This window comes from Glycine max, chromosome 6, assembly GCF_000004515.6.
Source record: "Glycine max cultivar Williams 82 chromosome 6, Glycine_max_v4.0, whole genome shotgun sequence".
Taxonomy (NCBI): Eukaryota; Viridiplantae; Streptophyta; class Magnoliopsida; order Fabales; family Fabaceae; genus Glycine; species Glycine max.
Genome location: NC_038242.2, coordinates 16,679,217 through 16,695,416, shown reverse-complemented (window position 1 = coordinate 16,695,416; position 16,200 = coordinate 16,679,217). Strand labels below are relative to the sequence as shown.

The 16,200-nt window shown below is 33.2% G+C and overlaps 1 pseudogene; it reads right to left on the bottom strand.

The window, feature by feature from the left end:
* Positions 1 to 8,548: 8,548 nt before the first annotated feature.
* LOC100803337 (probable pectate lyase P59) lies at positions 8,549 to 10,581 on the bottom strand (annotated as a pseudogene).
* Between the last annotated feature and the right edge of the window lie 5,619 nt (positions 10,582 to 16,200).

Here is a 16,200-nt window from a genome sequence, read left to right as displayed (position 1 = left end):
TGGGTGTAGACTTTGTTTCCCAATTTGTTACGCAAGGTTTCTTAAAATACTGTTACAAAAGATTTTGTAAAACGACTGATAAAAAAGTATAATTAATCCGTAAGGCAATAAATTGTTGGACTTGAATAAAGGATGACTTTGCCAATTGAAGTTTCATAACATAGTTCATTAAAAATATTCTTGGTTAGATTCTTGGGTTTCATTATTATATATTGAAGGTTAGACTTCTTTAAAAAAAAAATCTTCCCTCATCAAAGATATTTCCTTCAATGACCTAGTCTGCATTCGCTTACATTTAATTATTAGGTGGATATATATTTCTTACGTGTGACAAAAAAAAAGTCCACTGGTTTTATTAGATAGTTAAGCTCTTCTTGAGGCAGACATGCAGCGCATGCAACTACTATAGGCTTATCCCAAGGGTTAATAAGTTATAATTACAAGCTTCACATTTCTCTCTTTTCCCTTTTTTGTGGTTTAGAAAATTGTTATGGGGTAAATTCTATCTTAACAAAGCATATTTGGAGTCTATATTAATTCTCCTTAGTCTACGGAGCTGGCGAAGTTACCTGCCGAAATAATGGTCTTTCTTAATTATTTGACTAACAAGTTGGTAATTTGAAAATTTTCTTATCCGTTGTCAAAGGTCCCTATGATAGAGTTGAGGGATCACAGAATTAGGAGGTAGTGCATCTACAATTAATGATATTATAATGCTCTTAGGAGATAGCAACTTAAATTTTTTAATCAAATAATCCAAAATTCGAATCTTAGTTGTCTCTTAAATATAAAATAAATAATATTATTGGAATTAACTTAAAATTAGAATTATAATATATATATATATATATATATATATATATATATATATATATATATATATATATATATATATATATATATTATTTTGTATGCATCTAGGATTAGATCCAAGATGGACTAGCATTTAGGATAGAGCAACCTACAAGGAGTTTTTGGCAGTATTTACTCTATTAAAGATGACCATTCAACCACTAGAGTTAACCTAGTGGTGGATCAGAGTAAATATATAAAGATTTAGGTTTAATTTTCTTCATTGTTAATGTGTACAAAAAAAAACGATCATGAGAATAACTAGCATTTAGAAAGTTCATTGGAGGAGTTTTAGAGTTGTGTGGAGCTTTTTGATATTGTACCTCACTTCAAATCCTATAATTTATACTTTACGCTATTTTAATTATTTTTTCGCTATATATTTTAGGTTTTCCTAGATGTATAAGGTATACCTATATTTTTTTATTATATTTTATAGAGTTACTACTTAGTCTCCTATATCTTCTTGAAAATGAAGTTAATTACTCTCTTCATTACTTTATTTTTTTCATGCTTGATTGTAATTAAATTTTTATTTATTATATTTTAAATATATAATAAACACAAATATAGAATAAGTTGAATATTTTATCATTTGTAATCAATATTTAAGTTTCTTTTTTTAATATTATATATATAACTTTCAAATCATCACTAAAATTAATTTATATAATGATTTTTGTCATTTTAAAAAATAAGTTTAAATATATAATTTGAATATTTTGCTTATTTTTACTATCATTAAAATAATTTTACGTAAATTAATTAATTTCACTAATTATGTTTTATGAGTATATTTTTTTATTGTATAAGGTAACTATTTTTAAATAAAAAGAAAATTTTAAAAAAACTCTACCATGCAAACAAACTTTATCTTAAAAGGTGCTCTTAAGCCAAAAAAAATGATAATTGACAAACGACTTCTACTCTTTTTTCACTTTTTATTGTTAGCTTAGGTAAAGACCCGAGATCACTATATGTCATCATAAAACTAAAGCGTGGAAGAAAAAAACCTTAAGTATTATTGTGAAACAGTGTAGAAAATTTTCAATTTTCTATCAAGTTAGTATATCATCATGACAAACCATGAGTCATACTATCATACAAAGGAGAAATAACTTAGTTTTGTACCTTATGGTACTACAATAACTACTAAATAAAAGACCTTTTACATCGGTTCTAATGACCTTTCTACATCGGTTACGACGCGTGGTGGTAACATAGTGTCGTTGAATACCGACATCGGTTGGAAGATCGTCTTTGAAGGGCGACCTTTTTACATTGGTTGTGTAGCTCAACCGATGTAGAATGTAAGCTTTCTATATCAGTTTTAAGGTTGAAATCGATGTTAATGGTAGGGTTTCTACATCGATTATCAGTCAACCGATGTAGAATGGGTAATAATGGCAAGGTTTCTACATCGGTTATAAGTCAACCGATGTAAAATTTGAAGGATTTTTACATCGTTTATTATTGAACCGATGTAGAATGGGTAGGAATGACAAGGTTTCTACATCGGTTATAAGTCAATCGATGCAGAATTTGAAAGGTTTCTACATCGTTTATCACTCAACCGATGTAGAATAATGAATTTTTTATTATTATTTTTACGAAATTTATAATTTCCCCTTCAAATATTGATGTGAAGTTAAAGTGCATGATTGTGGTTTACTAAATGTAAAAAATACACAAGTTTGAGCCAGTAATAGAAAAATCACAAACTATGTGTAAGACTAATGTGAAAAATCAAGAACATCAAGAAACAGTTTTATCATAATTAAATACTAAAAGAGTCCACTAGTGACAAAGCCAAAGAATGTATAGGACAGTAAAGTTATTATTTTTAGTATTTTGCTTCTACTATATTCAACAAGTTAAAAAAAAGATTTAGCAGCTTTAATTTTTTTTTATAGCAATATCCATTATACCCCTTTGCGACTTATTCTATCTAATATAAGTTCCTTAGCGAGGAACCTATGTCACAATAAAAAATTAAAACATCAAGTCAAGAAAGAAAAAATAATTTAACTTAAAAATGCTAAAGGAGGAGAATTGAATAATAAGAAATAAGAGTGGCAAGGTGGCAGAGGGGGCAAATCAAATCAGGAAAACATGAGCATATATAAAGTGGAGCCAGTGGATGAAATGGAGCCACCTAAGCAAATAGGAATCTCCATGATGCCTAAACTGGTAATATTCAATTCATTGATGCAAATCGGGTTGTCTGCACTTGAGAAAAGCTCAATGCATTGAGCTGAATATGTACACCGTAAATTATGTTCATTGTTAACTAAGCACTATAGCTAGTAAATAGTAATTATCACAAGCATCATACTAAAACATCAAAAGAGCATCATGAGCAAATTTGTTCTTTAAAATAAAAGATAAAATTTCCACTTACATAGAAATGGTTCAGTTCCAGCAGAGTCACCCTCCACAAGCTTGAGCTGGATGGTCACTTTCCGAAACATATATTTTCTCTTAGATCCAAATCCAGCACCTGCAGTGTTCAAAAAAGGTCACATGTTTAGATGAAAAATAACACATTTTGCAGGAAGAAATAGAGTCTTGAATTGGTGATTGTGGGCGGCAACCACTGTGACTGTCCTTCTATGCTAGAGCAGTCTTTTAGGGTCCAGTTAAGAAGGTTTGACTAGAGTACAAAGGCCAAAAGTGCTAACTTGGCCATTATCAAGTGCATCTGGCTGCAGCAGGGTGCACAAATCTTTAAGGACATTTTGTTGCCCTTAAATTTGGTCTAGGATAGGGTTATGTTCATACTCTCTCGTGTGTTCTTCCCAAGGCTATTTTAAGGAGCATCCATCTCTTATACTCAAAGGTATTGGGCAGCCTTGCTGCTTCCAAGGTTTCCTTTATTTATTTTTGCTTCTTTTTTTAAAAAAACTTTTTCCAACTCCTGAGGATGCCTATCCTTGTTCCAGATGAGCTTATCTCTTTAATCATACTTCAATTTCTAACATAAAACAAAAAACATAGTTAACTGCTTTCTCATAATAATATTATTCTTTTGCAAGGATGCCTATCTAAGAAGTTGTTACCATGCTGATAGGGAAGGAAAAGAATAAATATACTCCCTTGGAGATACAAGGAAAGGATAGAAATGAAATGAAACTAACATCAACAACAATTATTTAAAAGATAGCAAAGATAACATCAGACACGGTGACTATTTTTTGTTAAAAATGGAGCTATGTTTGACTAATAAAAAAACAGACTACAAGCTCAAACAGTTAACCATTAATATGAAAAGATTGGTAGGGGAAAAAAGTTAATCTAATGAAAAACAAATGAGATCTCCTAATTCATTAATCTAGACAAATCAGATGGGGGAAATCAAGTGTTTACAAGACTATACAAAATTACATAGTAGATTGGTGGTGAAAATAAAACAATGTCTCACATGAATACTATAAAATAGGGATAAAACCAAACATTGTGCTTCAATCCAATCTCATGGCCCCGATAAATTAAGCAGACCTTGTCCATGAACTCCAAGGTTTGCATTATAATGTATCACAGAAGCCCCCTGTTAATGAAACCTGATGAGTCAAATTTGAAGATAACACATGCAATAGTATTGTCCAGTCAAGGAGTTGTCAAATACCCTGAATTGTTAACTTGAAATTAAAAATTGATAGCAGCTGAAAAATGGGTGATATTCAGATTAAATAACAACAAAATTCCATAATCAGAAGTTAAATTAGTAATTAAAATGTCAAGGATAACTCAATAATGCCTTAAGATAGTTCTCACCAAATATGCTAAAAATCTCGTCCTTGTTTTGACTTATGATATCCATTCCTATTTCATTAGAAATCAAGTAATGAAAATCAAATTTCAAAAGACAAGACATAAGAATAAGACAGAAATAAAAAAAGTACCTACTAGTACAAGTGAACCAATAACTCCAGAATTACATTCAAGATTTGTAATTTTAATTTGTAAGTAAATTGAAGCTTTGATATGCTAATTCATGTTAAAACACATTCAGTTAAAGGAATAAAAAGTATGGTGGGTTCAAACCAATAGCAGTTAGGTGGCAATTCAAAGTGAAGCTACTAGATAAATTTCAAATCACCTAATTTAGAATAGCTCCATCTGATGGGAAGGATAGCTACCAATAGCAGTTTTCCCCGTCCAAAAGTGCCTATACTAGATAATCATAAATTACAATCATAGCTCTAAGCATCTAACTTATATACTAAGCCTCTCACAGTCTCACTAATATAACTGTAAGTAACAAAGTTTTTCTCTTAAAGCATAGCTTGACAGCAAAAAACAAATGGCAATACATTCATTATCAGTGTATGACAACTAATTATTGAGTAGAAGTTTGGGTTCAGCCTCAACGAAAAAATAAAAAATGGATCATTATAGCTCACCAATTGTTTTTTGCAAAATAATAACAATGGTCAGTGGTAAGGTCTAGCTTGCTCAAGCCATGACTGTAACCAATACATCAACATATTCATGATTTGTCATGTATGTACACATAACATCAACTATTGAGTTTACTCAATTTAGAGTCATTATTTATTTCCCTTAAAAGTATTTCCAGAGAAGTTTATCTAAATAGCCCCAATATATGACCAATATTTCCCACCCGAAGCTTCTCAGGCACGGATCTGGGGTTTCACTCGACAGAACCAAACGAACATTATGTCATTTCCTCTAAATAACAAATAATAGCAACTAAAAAATCATGAAAAATAGAACGATATATGTTCTTGATATCTTTCTCCTATGAAGCAAATGGCAAGTGGAGATTGCTTACACGCTGAAAGTGCCGGAAACAGTGTCGTTGGCAGACCTAACGGCGGATTCGATATCGAAGGGGAAAGTGGAGGAGTCCTCAGAGGATTGGGCAGATGCGTAGGACTTCCAATTGGCAAGCAACGACGACGCCGGCTTTGCCTCCTCCTCGCTGCTCTGCCCCGAGAACCAACCCTGCATTTTTCTCACTGATTCCCACAAATGCAATTACGATCTTTGCTTGAAGAAAGTCACAAACCTTCGAGAAGGGGAAATGGAACGAGGGTTTGTGATTCGCTCTCCCTGGATTAGATTTAACTGTTGCGTGCTCAGGGTGGGACCGAAGGGCACCTTACCTGAGACTGTGAAGGGGGTTTGTGGAAGCAACGATGGTGGCTTTAGAGGGAATGTCCATGACGAGCTTGCGACAAGTATTGAAGGTCACAACGGAGGTTGTGGCAGACTGCGGAGGTCATGGCAGGATGAAGGGTGCGAGTGAGATGAGCGAAGGTCACAGCTAGGGTGAAGGGCGAGACAGAAGATGGAAAGACATGCGCGTGAATTCCAAAGAATAAAAAGTAAAAATTAGTAATTATAAATGAAACAAAGGCAGTTTTTGAAGAAACGTAGTAATAGGCCTACAAATAAAGGCAGTTTTACGAAAAAACCGCCTTCGTAACATTTATATCTAAGGCGGTTTGGCCTTGACCGTCGTTAACGCTTTATAAAGTTTAGTATTAATTTCAAAATTGCCACTGCAAGCTTTACTACATCAGCTTTTTATAACCGACTTAGATTCAACGATGTTGAATCACACTTTTATAGTAGTGAATCCCATAAACAACATCATCATACTAAACAAGTCTGAGAGTACCATGCGTGAAAATAAATACATCAACAGTCCAAAACGTAAGACATAAACTTCCTATGCTCGTGACTACTAAGCTAATAAAAGAAAGAACAAGAGTCGAATCTTGATCGTAAGTCCAACAAAGATCCCACCATTGGATCACAACCATCTAAAGCAAGGCCCTCAACATCTATGAATAACATGCTCCTCAAAAATACCTTTATCATTTACTCTCGTGTCAAATAACATGATAATCGCAGTCACACAAAACATAAGGATAAACTCATTTTAATAAAGCAAGACATGTATTTACAAAATAGTAAATTGAGAGATGACGAATTAATGTAAAATATAAAAAAAAATATTAAGGATTAAAACATTTCATTAATTGGCATAAATATCAAACCACAATGAAAGTAAAGTTCCCATCTCCATCATTAGAACAATCCAAGCACTTTCATCCAAAGATCCATACCAACATATATATATATATATATATATATATATATATATATATATATATATATATATATATATATTAATTATGCATGACGTTATATAGAATCTTATTCCAAGGAAATTTTTAACTTTGAGATCATCTTAAAAAAATATTTTGTTAAATAACTTGAAAATAAAGGGACTCTAACAAATAAATATGAATATGTATTTCTATTGACTTATAACAAGGTCTTAAATGAATAGTTTAAATGTAGACATATTTTTCCTTCAAGAAAAAAAAATTGCAGACATATTTATGTCTTTTTCTCCAATAATACAAGTGTATAAAATTTGTCATATTCATGAAGAAAATAAAAATATTCAAATAAAGAAGTAAAATTTTTATTCTAGTGTTGCTCCTAAATAAATATTTGTCCTGAAATACTTAATAATGTATTTATAGGAAGAAAAAGAATAAAATATTTTAATAAAATAATTTCACTAATTAACTTATTTATTAATTTTTTTTGTATACAACTTATTTATTAATTTTCTTAATTGAAATGGCAATCAATTTGAAATGAAGGGAATAATGTCTAACACCACCGCATGAATCCATGCAAAATGCATACTATAATCATCACGACCTTACAATTAGTAAAGTAGATCGAGATCCTTTAAAGATGAACATTTCGTTAACCATGAATGAAATAGGATTGATACATAACTACAATTCCTAAATGTGTTTGGAGGAAGGAATTTAAAATTATGAGAAATTTTAAATTCTAAAAATTTTAAATATTCTAATTGAAATTCTTTTATTTTCAAAATTTTGTGCTTGGATAAAAAAAATTAAAATTGTGAGGGTGAAAGAAAATGAATGCAAAGAAAAGAGAAGATAAGATATGATTGATGTGTTTCCAAAGAGAAGAATACTGATGTGTCATGGGGAGTCGCAGGGGAATCGGGAAATGGCGACGTACACTATCACACTCGACCACACAACATTCATTCAACGATGCAGGGCATGACCCAGGCCCTTCACACCAGCGAGCACCTCCGTCATGTGATGGGCTGCGACGACTGCTTTCTTGACTTGCAGGTGCAGTTCTACGTGTCCTCCTATGACCGTGCCTGATCAACGCTCCGCAAGCTCAGACGGTCTTTCTTGAAGAAGAAGATCATCGGCATGAGGGAAGAGTTGCGAGTTCGAGAATGAGATTTGAAAAATTTTCAGGTAGAATAAAGGATGAAGGTTATAAAGAAAATACGCAAACTTTTTGAAAGGTTCAATTTCTCCAAAAATTTAAATTCTTCATAAAAAAACATCCAAACAATGAATTTTAAATTAAAGAAATTTAAATTATCTAATAAATTATTTTTTTCGGTCAAAATTCTCTATCCAAACGCAATCTAAAATAATGTGTTGTTGTGTTTTCCTTCTTTTACTATGTACTTCTTAGTTTTACTATTTTCTTTGCCACTGATCCCTCAAATTAAATAATATCCAAGGGAAAAGGAAGAACAAAGCGAGGAAAAGGAATTCAAAAAAAAAAACACCACTGAAGCATTCACTTCGGGTCTGGTATGTACATGACTTATTTATGTTACAACCACAGAAGTTGTCTATTTGGTTTAGCACGGCTTGTTTAGTTCACATTTCAAAGGACCCGCAAAGCGAGTGAGACTCGCTACGGCTTTCCCTGGTTTTGCTGTGATTTCTGCCTTGGGATGTTTGGCAATGCTTTTCCCAGATTGAACAAAGAAGGCTCCATTCACCATTAAATCACCCTCTGATCTCTGATTCCAATTCTTCCACACACTTTCGGGTGCATAGTCCTTTTTTGTCACCTATATCATGATGCACAAAAATGTCATTAGTGAATGCATACAATATTAAAATGAAAATAAAAAATAAAACACTTGTAGAAATTTTTTGAAAATTTGTTGCATAAATAACATTATTTTTCTATCCAAACTCAATGCATGTTTGTTTCATTGTAGCAAACAGACTTTTGGGACACAATGAAGTTTGTAAAAATATTGAGACTCTTCTTTTTATAAAATTGAGTTTGTGGATCATTAAATTTATCTTAAAATTTGTGCATCACATTTTGAATAGAAATTGAAACATAATCTCAGGTATTAGGAAGTTTACATCAACTCAACATATTGATTAACCCATTAAGCTATCGACTATGTTATATGCATGAATAACACTATCGGAAAACAGGATATGCACTGATATATAAAATGTTTTGTATCGTAGCTATTCAATTACAAACTATATTATATATGATAAATTTATTAACATTGCATACTTCTTTTGCATTTGGGTTTGGTGAGGCCACAAACCGGTTGCCCTGGCTGATGATGGTGGGTTGTTGGCTACCAACGATGGCGTACATTAGCCAATGGGTGTATTCTTTGTTAACAATATGAAAGAAGCCCCATCTACACCTTGGCATCCTCTGAATCAATCCTTTCCCGAAATGGTTGAAAGCCAAACTCACTTGCATGATTTTATCTCCTGAGTAGCTATCATTCACACCAAATAACAAAACCTGATCAATGACAAAATGAACCAATGTTACTGCCACACAAATACACAAGGAAGAAGCACATATTGGATATGAAGCTATGGAAAAGTTTAAGAATCACACGGACACTACATTAACACCACCTGTAAAATAAGCATTTAATATCTATACATTGTTAGTATAAAGAATTTTACACAATCTATCTATTAGAAGCTATGGTAGACATTACTTTTAACAATTTATTATGACAATTTGTCATTGTGCATATAAACTTTTTTGTTTAAACTTTATTATACTTCTTAAATACTACATCCTCATTACTTGAAATATCCAACTATATTCTAACAACAACATATCCTTATCTCACTCGATGACATCCATTACCTAAATCACACGATGTCATTTGACACCGTTAAAAATTGGGTTCTATAAGTATAAAAATAATTTCTATAAAACGGTAAAAATTAGAATTAGAAATGATTACGTCCTTATGTTTGGTAAAATGGCGGTTGGAGATGGTAACAACAGTTGAAGCGTTGACGACGTCGATGAGGCAGTCTTTGCAGTTGGTCAGGAAACATGATCTATCCAAATATGCGTGGATCCAAACACCGAAATGGCATCGCCATCACTCATGGCGCGGACTCCGTAGTGATCCATGGAGTCTCTTATGAGACCACCACTACATTTCTTAATGTCATGAATGTGCAGCCCGTGAATGATGATGTTTCTCACATATTGCAACGTTATTTGGGCACCCTCGCTAATGTTCACATTGGCACCACGTGCATCTATGGTCTTGTTATCCGTTAGCATAAGCTCCGCATGAAGTTTAATGTTCATGCTTCGATAAAAAATTATCCATAGTGGCTCTTTTTGAATTGCAGCATGTCTCAATGTCCCTGGTTTAGGGTTTACGAGGTCATTGTTGGAAGAGTCTTTCACCACGTAAATTTTTCCATCTTTTCCCCCGATTGTGTCGTGGCCAAAGCCTAGGGCACAATCTGCCAGCCTCTTGCGGTTTTTCTCCTAATTGGGGTCACATCTCCAACATTTGTCAATGGGATTTGTCGCCTTGCATGGACCATTGTATTTGTTTGATAAGCCCCTTCTTGAGCTATCTCTCATTGCCCTGCATACCCAAATACTTCTATTAACTTTCATATTCAATCATCTATTAATCGATCAATAAACACAAAGTGACAAATTATTTGCATGATTTTAATTGTGGCTGCATCAATCACATTTTCATGCAATGTCAATGATCAGTATACACAGTTTAAAATCATGTGATAGTAGATTAAGAACTAGATATTTTTTAACCAGTTAAGGAGAAATTAAGCAATGCACATATATAATAACTGAGTACACGCCTTTCAAAAAAAAACCTGAGAACATGTGCATTGAACTCAGGAGTAACTTTCGTGGGGTTAGGCTTGTAATTAAGCTTGTTTTGCAGCTTCCCTTTCTTCTTTTAATCGCCTATGCCAGACATGGTCGAAGTGACCTATGTTAGCGTTAAGGGTAGGAAATATAGCAAGACAAATTACATAAAAGAATAGCAAACTGAACTTGCTAGTTTCCATGACTATTGTTTCTATTTTAATTTCCATATTGTTTCTTTCCCTTGAAGATCTTTAATTGTGTGTGCCTATGGGCTTAATTATGTTTTTTTTTATTGTGTGTTTCTCAACCTGTATATTTAATTTTTTTTGCATTTTAAGTTATCCTCCCGTACTTTGCACTAGAAACCAAAATACAAATGATACTACAAGATACTTGGTGCTATATCTTTGTGCGTATCAATATAGGATACAAATTGCCAAGAGGAGTGGATATGCGTTATTTCTGCTACATGTCCTATATATATACTTGATTGCTTGTTTGTTAAAAGGGAAAAATATATATAAAACAGAAAACAAATAAGATCCAAGTTTTACATGGCCTATAACGTGGGTGACTGATTGATAAAAAGAAACTAACTCCTATTTACACGTTCCTATATAACAGAATAATAAACCAAATAAAAATCAGAAATAGTAAAATCAATTTACTACAACATTCTCTCCCTTAAACTATATGCAAAAAGAAAACAAACATTTAGTTTACCACTGACGCATTAATCATTCCTAACATACTCTGTAGTTTCAAGAACTGTTCTAACTTGAGAGGCTTTGTCATTATGTCTGCAATCTGTTCTTGAGAATTACAGAAGCTCAACTCCACAATTTTGTCTCTAGTCAAATATCTAAGAAAATGAAACCTTATATAAATATTTTGCTTCTGTCATGGAAAACAGAATTTTTTTATAACAATTCTACAACTGTCACACTGAATCAAAGTACTATTTTCCTCCTTATGACCAAGTTTCTCTAAAATCCTTCTCAACCAAACACACTGACAAGCACAAAACATAGCAGCTATGTACTCAACCTCACTAGTAGACAATGTCACTACAGGTTGTTTTTTAGAAGACCATGAAACTGCTCTAGAATCAAGTAAGAATGCAAAGCCGGCAGTGCTCCTTAATATTCTTTTTGCTGCAAGCCAATGAGATTTAGTTGACAAGACATGAATCTACTAATAAGACTCACTCCATACATCAAATCAGGTCGAGTTGCAGTCAAGTACATCGTACTGCCAACTACCTGTTTGAATAAAGTTTCATCAACTTTGGTTTCAGCTTCATCCTTTGACAATTTGGTGCCTACTTCCTTCGACTTTATGAACAATGTGTGTTCACATAAACACCTTTCAAAGCCTTCTCGAACAAAGTAAACCTCTATCTTGCTATATCACATCCTTGGTGTTTGCTTCAAGCCATACAATGCCTTTCTTAGCTCGTAAACTTTGCCTTCTTCACCTTTTTTCTCATATCCCAATGGTTGTTGCACAAATATTTCTTCATTGAATTCACTGTGAAAAAATGCACTTTTTAAATCTAGTTGAAAAACATCCCAATTGTTTTGTGCTTCCAAAGAAAGTATTAATCGAATGGTGTCAAGTCTGGCAACTGGAGCAAAAACTTCAGTATAATCAACTCCATACTGTTGTGCATACCCCTTCGCCATTAGCCTTGCGTTGTACTTGTCTACCTCTCCATTCTCATTAAGTTTGATCTTGAAAACCCACTTAACTCCAATTGGCTTCACCCCTTTTGGTAGAATAGTTAACTCCTAAGTTTTGTTCTTTTCTATTGACTCAATCTCTGCCATCATTGCATCCCTTTATTTCTTACTCTTGACAGCTTCTTCAAATGTAAGTGGGTCACCTTCAGTGAGCATTATCATAGCATTCAAACCATCTTCATCTGACAAACCTTCACCTGTTACATAGTCTATTGTCCAAGATGGTGGTTCTCTCACCCTCCATTCATTCAAAATTGGTGAATAATCTTAAGTTGATTCACTAGAAGAAGCACCAGTTTCACTTGAGTTTCTCATATCAACATCGATGCCTTCTCCTTCAATGTTGCCTTCTTCTTCATTGTTTCTATTCTCTCTTCCATGTTATTCTCATCGTCATCGTTCCACTTTAAAACATCCAATATGCATTCTTCGTTGCTTTTTCCCCAATTCCAGCATTCATCTTCTTGAAAAATCACATATTTGCTAATGATGATTTTCTTGGAAACTGAATCATATAATCTGTATGCCTTTGATTCATCACTTACTACCAAGAAAATACACTTCTTGCTTTTGTCATCTAATTTGCTTCTCTTCTAGTCTGGGACATGTGCATGAACTATACACCCAAAAACTCAAAGGTAATCAACCATTGGCTTCACATCGCTCCATGCCTCTTCTGGGGTTTTGTTCTGCACAACCACAGTAGGACATCTATTGAGGATATGCACACTCTATTTTACAACTTCGGGCCAAAACATTTTAGAAACCTGCATCTCAGCTAACATAGAACGCACCATGTTCATTATCGTTCTATGTTTCCTCTCTGCAACTCTGTTTTGTTGAGGAGTATAGGTTGCAATCAATTGTCTGCTAATGCCTTGATCTTTACAAAATTCTACAAACTCATTTGAGGTAAATTCACCACCTCCATATTTCCTCAAAGAAGCAATATATGCACCAGTTTCCTTTTCAACACACGCTTTAAAATTTTTAAACATGGAAAAAGCTTCTGATTTTTCATGTAAGAAATAAATCCAAGTTTTATGAGTGAAATCAACAATAAAACTTAGGATGTACCTCTTTCTGCTGTTTGATTCTGGTTCAATAGGCCCACATATGTCTGCATGCACAAGTTGTAGCTTGTTTGATACTCTCCATAAACTCTTCTTAGGCATAGAGTCTCTGTGTTGCTTGCCAGTTAAACATTCTATGCATATCTTCTTCGGAATCTTGACCGAAGGCAACCCATTTACCATTTTATAAAAAAGTGTCCTCAGTCCGTTGTAGTCTAAGTGACCAAATCGACAATGCCAAAAACGAGTTTCATTTTCTGATATAGTTTGGAAACATGAAGAAGCTTTTGGTATCATGGTAGCCAACAAAGAAAACATTCTATTTCCACTCATATTTGTATGCATAATTAATCCTTTCTCAGGGTGATATGCCCTACACTTCCCATGTTGAATCAAAATAGTCAAGCCTTTTTCTTGAAGTTGCCCTATGCTCAATAGATTATTCTTAAGTTCAGGAACATAATAGACACCAGCAATTGCCTGAGTAAATCCATTCACTTGCATACGAATGATACCTTTTCCCACAAAATCCATTCTGGTGTTATTGCCAAGTTTTATAGTTTGGCTAAAGCTTTCATCCAATTTTGCGAACCACTCCTTGTTTCCAGTCATATGATTGCTGCAATCGAAGTCAAGGAACCACACTTGTTCCATCTTGGCTTGCTCCAGTTCAACATAAGACATTAATAACAATTCTTCATCTTTTTTCCTTTTCCAATTCAGCATAGTTTCCATTTTTCTCCCAATCAGGACACTCATATTGATAGTGTCCTAACTTGTGACATTTGAAATATTCAATAGCAGCTTTATTGAAGGATTGTCTTCCCCTTCCTCTTCCTCGACCTCCTCTGGATGCACCGTTACCTCTACCTCTACCTACTTTGTCATCGTGGGAGATCTTTAGAACCTGCTCTTCTTCTCCACGACTTCTCATCCTTTGCTCATGAACAAGAAGACTACTTTACAACTCATCAATAGTCATCATGTCTAAGTTGTTGGATTCTTCAATTGAGCATGCCACATAATCAAATTTTGAGACCATCGATCTCAAAATCTTTGCAATAATGACTATTTCACTAATACTTTCACCATGAGCCTTCATTTTGTTGGCTATGGCTAGAGTACGAGAAAAATATGCATTCACTGTCTCTCTATCCTTCATTTGAAGAATCTCAAAATCTTTGCGTAAAGCTTGTAGTTGAGCCCTTTTGACCTTGGTTGAACCTTGAAATTTTTGCTTCATTGAATCCCAGATATTTTTTGTCGTGTCCCTCTTGAAGATTGTTTCAAGGACTTCATGATCTATTGCTTGGAAAAGATAATTCTTTACCTTTAAGTCCTTCAACTTCTACTCCTAGATCAATTTGTGTTGTGCCTCCGTAGGCTTTATTCCATTTGCCACCACCAATATCTCATTCCCAATGAGATCCCAATATTATTTGGAACAGAGAAAATTCGCCATCAACATTGCCCAATGATCATAATAATGACCATCAAACCTTGGAATCGCAGGTTGCACAAAACTGCTACCACCACCTTCTACCATTCTTCTCAACTCCTGCTACTTGAGAGAAAATTTGCAGTTTCTTTCTTGACTCACATTCACTGTTTTCCTCACATGCACTCAATATCAGGCCCCTATAATAGAGCTATGATATTAATTGTTAAAAGAGAACAATGACATATGAATTTTCAGAGAGAATGCTCTTCCTTAAATCTAAAAAAAAAAAAAAAAAAAAACTGCTGCAATTGGCTTAATAGCCTTACAATATAATTTTTACATGACCTATAATGTGGGTGACTAATTGATAAAAAGAAACTAACTCCTATTTACACGTCCCTATATAACAAAATAATAAACCAAATAAAAATCGGTAAAAGCAATTGACTATAACATTGTTATTGTAAGCCATATATATATATATATATATATATATATATATATATATATATATATATATATATATATATATATATTACCATAGGAATGTTCAAAGCTTCAAATCTTATAAATAGGTGGAAGATTGAATATAGCAGCAATAAATCTAATTGAAGGAAGGACATGTACAAAAAATTGAAGCGCCTGGTGAGGGAAGAGGGAAAAGCCTTTTCCCTTAAGTAAGAGCAGGCTTGTTTTAGTATCTTTTGCTTTCTTTGTCCAAGTTTTGGATATTTTATTACATATGGAAAACATTGATGAACAATAAGAAGGCTAACAAGGTAAGGTGAAAATATGAATTAGAAAGTCAGCAGTATTGTAGGTTATGGAAAAGCTGAATAATTAGACAAATATTGTGAAACATTTTTTATTAGTAAATTGTGAAACATAAATATGCCTACACTATTTATTCCAAAATAAAAATAAAAACCAATCGTTACGTTCTACAAAAATAACTAATTATGACATTATGATCAATTGGGGGTAAATTTTTTTTTTTTTTAATTTACTAGATGGGGTAATTTTTGAATTAATTCTCATTTAGGAGTAAATTATAAAAGTATTCATGTTTTCATAGCCAAAAATCATAAATATTTATCCAACTTCT